We start from the raw sequence: 8840 nt of genomic DNA on the forward strand, positions 1-8840 counted from the left end.
CCAACTTTGTACGCTTGTCTTTGGGCACATGGAAGAATGCCTCACATCCAAAGACATGTAGATGCGCATAAGATAGAGGTTCCATACCTCCTCTGCAACTTGGAAATCCAAACCATTAGAAGGTGATCTATTTATGACATGCACAACTGTACTCACTGCCTTAGCCCAAAAGCTCGGTGGTAAGCCTACATGGCTAAGGATACTACGTACACATTCCTGGATGGTTCTATTTAACTGCTCAGCCAAATCATTCTAGGGTGACACATATTCTCATCACATAGTTGCTCAAAAGCACGTGACACATATTCTCCCCCACTGTTAGTCCTAAGGCATTTCAGCCTATGCCCAGTCTGGTTTTCAACAAATGCAAGCCATCTCTGAAATATAGTCAAGCCATTTGACTTAAGATTAATTGGACAAGCCCAGACTTTAAGCGAAAAATCGTCAATGAATGTCACAAAATATATTGCACCACCCATAAACTGATAGGGTGTGGGTCCACAGACATCCGAATGTACCAATGCTAGGGGCTCACTCATGCGTGTCCTACTAGACTTCTTATGCGAATTCCTAGTCTGCCAGCCATAAAGACAATGCTCACATGAATCAAAACATGCGTAGTCAAGGGGATTTAAGTATTGCCAGTAGAGAACTGCAGGCATACATCCACAATGCTAACAATAGTAAGTGACCTGTCATCACCCAAACGAACTGAACTAGAGACAGTGCGGTAGGACTGGAACCACTCACGATATGGTGTAACATGAAATGAAGCACCAGAATCCAAAAGCCAGCACTGCACATACATAGAGTGAACATCGATCAATGACGTAGCATCACAAGAACTAGCTGCAAGTATATACTCCCCATCGAAGTCATCAGTCTGCATGACATTAGTCTCCTCAATTTTCACACTGGATTTCACAAGTATAATGTTGCGATTAGAGGACTTTTTCTATACTTTGTCTTTCCCCTTCTCTTTGCGCTTCTCATTGCGCAACTCATGACACTGTGGGCGTATATGACCCTTCTTGCTGTGATGATGACATGCCACATTAGCATTTCTCCCACGAGACTTGCTGCGCGACTTAGGCCTAGACTTATGTGAGTCTCTGCCACAGCCATTCCCATGATCATTCTTGCCATTACCATCTCTGCCTCTAATAGTCAAAGCATGTGACACACGAGAGGCATCCAAGTCCTTACAGTTGATCTCTTCTTGTAGAAGAGCACTCTCTACATCAGGCAAGTTCAAAATAGTAGCAAGAGCACATAAGGCAGTGCGGAATACATCCCATGACTCACTTAGAGTCTCAAGAAAAAACAATGGAGTAACCTCATCATTAAAGGTAATACCCGGTGAAGTCAAGTGCTTGAGAATAGCATGGAACTGGCTCAAATGAGCAGATATTGTCATATTCTCCTTCATGCGCAGGTCCATAAGCTAGTTCAGCTAATACATCTGACTTGCTGGACTTTTCTTATCATAGAGGTTCTTAATTTTATCCCAAAGCTTCCAAGCACTCTGTGCTTCCTCAACCACATTGTAATGCACTTGTTCAGGACTTGCATAACTCATCAAGCTCATCCCATTTGTCATCAATCACAGTTTTTGTTGAAAACTGCAAGGAAGACGAGAGACGAAAGGAAGAGAGGAGAGAAGAGAGATATGAGACACCAGAAGTGGAACCCCAGAAGTGTGTCAACTGAGCACACATGATAGGAATATACAGAGGGGACCTAGAGCGCTATATATAGACAGACTATATATAGCTAATAGTTTCAGGTTTCTCACCATGCATCCTTAGTGGTTTTATCTGAGATTTCTACACCAATACCTGCCAAACTTGGCTCTTCCAATAGGCATAATTCGTACCATCAAGCTTAATGATGTTGAAGATAGCACTGTCACTGAAAGAAGAACCTATAATGCAATTCAAAATAATGCAGATAGTTCAAAATTGCTTGCTATTTTCTGATGTAAACAGCCAAAATACCACCAAAACCAATGCAAAATGACCACGAACTGATAGCTAATGATGCTGCAGTACCATCAAAAGTACAAAAAATTAGGATGATTCAGTATTAAAATTCCACATCAGTCCATACATAGCTGCTTGTTGTAATAAATTACAGCCAGGTACAATGAGAGCAAACTGTAGGCAAAATCAATGCACCAAGTCAACCACTGATTGTCAAAGCATAACCAACATTAAGCAGGTATAAATCAGCATATGACAGTCATGCGGACATCGAGCAAACACCCAAGCGTGTCAAATGAATCTGTTAGTAAATCTCCTGGTCTACCATATCTCTAAATCAGGCCACTTGATCTAGAGACATACCTATAAATACCTCCTACAACTCCTCATCGCTCATCCCTTGACTCATCTTTCTCTCCAAATATCATCACATTGGGGGAGTTTTGAGGTCTCGAAAATGCCTTTTAGGATGTGGAGAGAGAGTGCTCTAGACCAATAAGAGCAAAGCCTCCGTAACAGAACTTCTATTAAAAAAAATTTAAAAAATTATATTACAAAAATATATAAATATAATAATATTACGAATTTGTATTTTTATTATGTATTTTTAGTCTCTTATATTCGTGATTATGACATCTTTTGCATTAATGGCATAGAGTCTCGGCTACTTTTATTTAATGATGTTTCTAGATTAATGATAATGACTGATGTAATCGAAATTCAAATTGGTGAAAAGCATGGCGCTCAGTTTTTTCCCTCCTTTCTTTTATTCATCTATTGTTTTTCCCTCCGTTATGGTAGCCTAGTCCTCTCTTTCTCTCTCTCTCTCTCTCTCTCTCTCTCTCTCTCTATGCATGTATCTCTCTTTTCTATCATGGATACAGAAATTCGACCTTTAACAAGGCGTCCAAGCTCCCAAATCACATCCATATCAGTGTTTAACTCATTCCAAACTGATGGAAGATGGACTCCTACTATCATTAGCAAAGGTAGTTGGATCACCATGCAACAAGCAAAACGTGGAAAAAGACAAAGACACGAGAGCTCATTTATCTCTACTTGGAAGGGCAGAATTTGAGATTTTAAGCTTGGAGCAAATAAGAATAGCATCAAAGAGGTACTAGTGCAACATGTGTTCATGCATAGAGAGCTGTGTTTGAAACCTGGATCTTCAAAGCTTCCAATGCATAGACCAAATTGTAAGAATTTGATTCTTAAAGTTTTTCTTTTCTTAAACATGGTTTAGGTTTTTCCATTATAATATTTGTTTGTCTTGTAGATGTCTATCCCTCTAATCTTGAGGAATGGCAACCAGTGGAATCTATTATTGATGTTATTGATGTTATACATGGTTCAATTGGAGAAGAAATGTATAGAGGCAGAAAGAAGACAGAGCTTGCAGAGAATGGAATATTCTTTTATGACCATTCTTATGTTATTCCTATGCAGCGTTGCCAATGGGGATCAATAAAACTCATTCCTTTGTCAGATTTTTCAAGCTTTGAGTGGCCTTTGCCAAGTCTAGCTACTAGTAAGGGCTATAGATGTAAGATATTTTCTGAGATCCAGAAAGCACTAAAATCTAATATCTCAAGAAGGCTAAGCAAAGTTACTTTATTTATGCCTATTAATATATTTATTGATTTCTTCTCTAACATGGAGATAAGAATAACAAAAACCATGCTTTTAGTGAAGAGACTAACATATGATCATATCATACAATTTGTTGATGAAGGATGGGATACAAGGACAGAAGGAAAAATTATATGTAAGATAGATCAAGACTCTATAGCTTGTAAATAGAAATTGCTACTCAAAATTTTATCCTTAGCTTTTACTATAGTCGATGGCATTTTGTTGGTAGTAGTCTAGTTGCTTTAGACCAGAATCTTAATGATTTCAGCAAAGATCCTATAGTGGATCTTGATATTTGGTTCAACGAGGATATTATTGCAATCTTAAAGATCAGAAAATCATGTACGCTACATCAAGTGAGGATGGATTTACAAAATGAAGACATTGAACTACCATGCTCCTTTGTATTCCAACTTGACAAGAAACGAGTAAGTTTTCACATCATATTATATCTACTTAGATGTATATCAAGATCTCACTTTCTAACTAACAAACATTTGTAATTTATTTTTTGCAGATATCGAAAAGGAGAGAAAATAATATACACTGCAAGGACATTCAAGAAAAGATATCTTTACTATCAATATAAAAAATATATATAAATTTTGTAGCAGATGTCTATCTGCCATCTCTATGAGATATACAAGGGATGAAGGGCAAATTTCTATATATGAAGGCTTACAAGGCGATATGGCAAAGCTATTTCTTTTTTGGAGAACTATCCTTTCTAGGAGTCCTTTTGCCTTTCTTTGATGTCTTGGGTATAGAAGGTGTTGAAGCTGTGGCTTTGCCTTTTGTGGTTATAGACACCGCATCTCCTTCATGGTGCAAATCCCCACCAATCTCTATTGTTGGTTGTATACAATTGACCATTATATACTTCAATAGCTTTGCTCTGACGTACCAAACATGCTCAGATGTATAGCAATCCTTCAAAAACTGTCACACATTTATAGAAAAAAGAGTTTTAGTTCATTATTGTTCTTACAATAGACTATATTTTTATCATCAATGGACTATTTGCAATTAATATCTATCTTAAAGTTTAGCATCTTTCATATTATCTTTACATGTTTATCATTAAGATAAACAAAGTTAACCATTCTTCTAGCATTTGCAATCACCCTCCAGCCACAAGAATGGCTATCATCCTGATGGGGACACTGCAACCACCAACACAAAGTAAAACTATAAAGAGGACGGATGGTAGTTCATAGAATAAACTCATGTTTCAATTATTTTAATGAATAACTTACCGCAACTTGTCTATATTGCATTGTTGCAAGCAAATCAGACGGCTTAGGGGGTCTTTTCTCTAGCTCTTCAATTAATCTTTTGGCACCTCTATATATAAAATATGTTGAAATGACAGTCCTTTCATAGAGTTGATTAAAAAACATTGCTTATCCACAAGATCTATTGCAATCAAGCTCCAATGAGAACTAAAAGCAATCATATCTCAACAAATTAGTAGGATAAAATCTCAAAAAATCTAATAGAATATTGAATCACTTACTTTTCATTATATGGAATTATAAGGAGCTCCAAAGTATCGAAGTCAATCAGATTGAGCCAGTGCTCAATAAAACTTGTATCAAGCTCGTTCCTCATAAAGAATGAGATAGATGGATCAAGAACCTCAAATTTTTGTTGTATATCCAAAGGAAACTCATGCATTATACACCTAGAAAAGGCATAGAAATAGTGAGTATAAACAAGAAAAATCTTATTGTTAAAAAAATATCAAAAAGTATAAGTAATTATGGATGGATATACCTTAGGCCAACAAGAATAATACTGTCATTTACTTCTCTTCTTTTATCCTTAAGAATCTGAACACATGCAACATTAAAGGAGATAACCTCAGTTCTTTTGCCTAAGTCACCAGGTAAGAAACAAAACACACTGAATCCTTTTGGATTAGCTGCTTCAAGAAGGGTGGCTAGCTCATTTTCAAAGGACTCTAGTTGCTCTGTTTCCCTTTCTTCAACCCTTTGCCTCCTATACTCTCTCCATTTATCTGCCTGTTCCTCTTTAGCTTTCTCTTCTTTTTCATGTTGCCTTGTATCCTTCTCATGGGTGACATCCTCAACCCTGAGACCAGAATCATATTTCTTTCTCCTAGCTGGGGGCACATTAAGGATATTAAATGTCTTCACATCAGTGAGGGGAATTGGCTCAATGACCTTTGAAAATCTATATCTTAGCCTCCTAAGAATTACCATGTCCTTGTCCATGCGTGTGAGCCTATGAGCATGAGCAGCAAAAATATAGGCATCTTGAAAAAACTTAACTAAAAAATCCTATGTGGCTTCTTGTATACAATTAAGAGCTGTTCTTGTCCATCTGAAACTATCCAAACTATATTTATCACAAATTTCCCTGACAAGCCTCTGAAAAGACAACTTTGGAATTGCATTGTCAAGAGCCTTTACTGCCTTCCTAATCTCCCTTAGGCACCTGACATTTTGAGAAAACTTTCTCTTTGGCTTTGACTTTCTAGAGAGCTTCTGAGGCTTTGCAGACTGATGAATCTTTGATGCTAAATCCCTAGGATCAATCTTCTCCTTTCTTGCTGTTGCTTTAGTCCTAGCCATCTGCCAAAAAAAGACATGTTACTTCTTCTCCAGCATGTCCATCGAAACGCGAGTCCTAGACAAGAGGTATCCATGTTGCATGTCATTTTCACGTTTCAGTTGAATTTTTCTCGAGCGTGTCTAGTGAAATGCGAGTCTCAAGCAAGGCACCTCCTTGCAGCTGCTTCTTTTCGCGTTTCACCGAACTTGTTGTCCATTGTGTCCAGTGAAACACGAATTTAAGACAGGAGGCCTCCTTGAAGCACGTTATTTTCACGTTTCACCGGACAACTCATGAATAGCATAGAAATTGACAAAACCAAGAAAAAAGAGCTTTGATCTAAGAAAAGATTTTAAAATTACATAAAATATCCACAGAATTAGGGAAGAAGTTTGAAGATTTTCTTAAATCTCCACACCATTAAGGAATGCTCCCATTGTGGAAAAAATTCTTTTGTAGTGCTGATAAGCTCATAATAACATAAAGGATTAAGAAAAAGTATCAAAAGAATGCATTGAATGGAGCTTGTTATTGAAAAGCAAGATGCAGAAACCATACCTTCTTTTTAGCTTGTTCTTCACAATCTCAGCCTAATGGCGAGAATATGCTCGAAGGTTTCCTTTGTTGGGGAAGCAGTGAAATGATTGGAGATTGGAAGGAACACCAAAGGTAAAGGCAGAGTAGCAATGTTTTCTGCTTGTTGCTGGAAATGCGGTGAAAGGCGAAGGCGGTGAATTTGCATGGACTCAACGTTCTTGGCAAAGTGTTAATAACACACATGTGACGTATTCTCGCTTACCGGAATTTTTTTTTAAACTTGGAAAAGTGTTATGTAACACACGTGTGACGTATTTTTGAAAAAAGAGAGTGCGCACGTCTTCTGAGGAGTTTGATACGGTGTGTAAAGTGAGACACGTGTGCACGTATTTTTCCATTATTACACAAACGTTTTCGTTGGAACTATCACCACATGCTTAACGGTCAATAAAAAAGCATTTCAAAGCCATTTCTCAGACATTGTCTTCTTTTTTTGCTGAAATTTCGTCTTGACTTCCCTTCAAGGTCCTTGCTTCCTGTGTGGAGAGCAGTTCAACAATCTTTGATAGGTAACAAATTTTTTTTATTACAAGTATTTTAACAAAATAAATTTGATTAATATAGAAAGAATTTTTAATAACACTTGAATAATTACAGATGTTATGTGCTTTGTATCTTTTAAAAGCAGCATAGCTTTTCCAGAAAGGATTTTATCATAAATTTTTGTGTTTCCATAGAATTAATTTATAGTTCATGTTTCTCTTCTTGATTTGCATCTTTTGACCAGTGAAACGCGAAATAATGTCCCTGTTAGTGATATTTTGCTAAGTATCGCATTTCACCGGTGAGATATTGAAATAATTTTCGTCTTCAAGGTAGTGTCCGGTGAAACGCGATTTCTTCACAGGCATTTGCCTTGGACACTTTAATTTTCGCGTTTCACCGGTCAACTAAAAAAAATTCTCATTTTTTGATTTTTTTGTCTTGAAAAATGCAATTTTGGGGCCTCTTTCCATGGTTCCATCTTGTTTTATTGGATATTGGTTCTATTCTGCTTTGTTTTAAGGGATAAATCTTTTCCTGGTCAAGATGACAAAGAGGAAGCTATCTCTGGAAGGAATGGACGAGGAGGAGATAATTGAGACATCTGATGATAGGCTCTTTGATTTCTTACACACCACTGGAAATTCTTCCAAGTTTGGCTATATCAGGGAAATTTTCAATGTTCCTTTTGATTTGAAGGAGTTATTGGAGGATCTTGAAGATAAACTTAAGGAGTACATATGTTTTTATGATAGACATGTGCAAGGTTTGGAAGTCAATGGATTTGTTCATTATAGTGATGTCATGGGAGCCACCAGTACATCCAAGTCAACTTTGCTAGGCAGGTTCAACCTCATTGATGAGGAATTTAGAAAGAGAGAAACATGTTGCCATTTCCACAGGTATCAACACCAATGCCTTCTGATCCACAAGGACGTTGGATTTATTGTGTATCTTCAGTACATGGAAAATTCTTCTCCAGATATAGACCAACAGGGAAAGCTAGAGGATATTGCAAGTATGGATAAGGAGGTCGAAGAGGAGGAGACGCTCCAAGAAGATGTTGAGAATCAACTTGTCCAAGGTTTTGATATAGGTTTGTTCAAGAGTGACAATATCACAATGGTGGAAGAAAAAGAGATCGAGCCAAGTGCACAGGTTGATGAATAAGGTCCTCTTGCATGTGTTCCAACATTTTCCACTTATCTTATCAACAAGAAGAGATATGTGTTGCTAAATGATATTCAATATCTTTTTGATCTTAGAGAAGATTATTGCTTAGCAATCCTTGCAGGTTGGGGCAAAAATGACATGAATTTTATAGGTTATGAACACGAACCACTAGCAAGTCTTGATGTTGAGGGAGAGAATTTCCAAGACAGCTCTATAGCCTTACATACATGTATTAATTAGATCATAGAATACGAAAAGGGGGGCTACCTACAGAAGAAGAGTTCTTGCAGGTCCAGAAGAAACTTCATATTGATGATGTAGGGTATGAAGAGAGATTGAAGTCTCCATCAGATGAGAAGCCCAAGAGTTCAATAAATCTTTATGATGATAGTC

Source organism: Lygodium microphyllum, chromosome 9 (assembly GCF_053477565.2).
Source record: "Lygodium microphyllum isolate KBCC chromosome 9, Lygodium_microphyllum_v1.1.10, whole genome shotgun sequence".
Classification (NCBI taxonomy): Eukaryota; Viridiplantae; Streptophyta; class Polypodiopsida; order Schizaeales; family Lygodiaceae; genus Lygodium; species Lygodium microphyllum.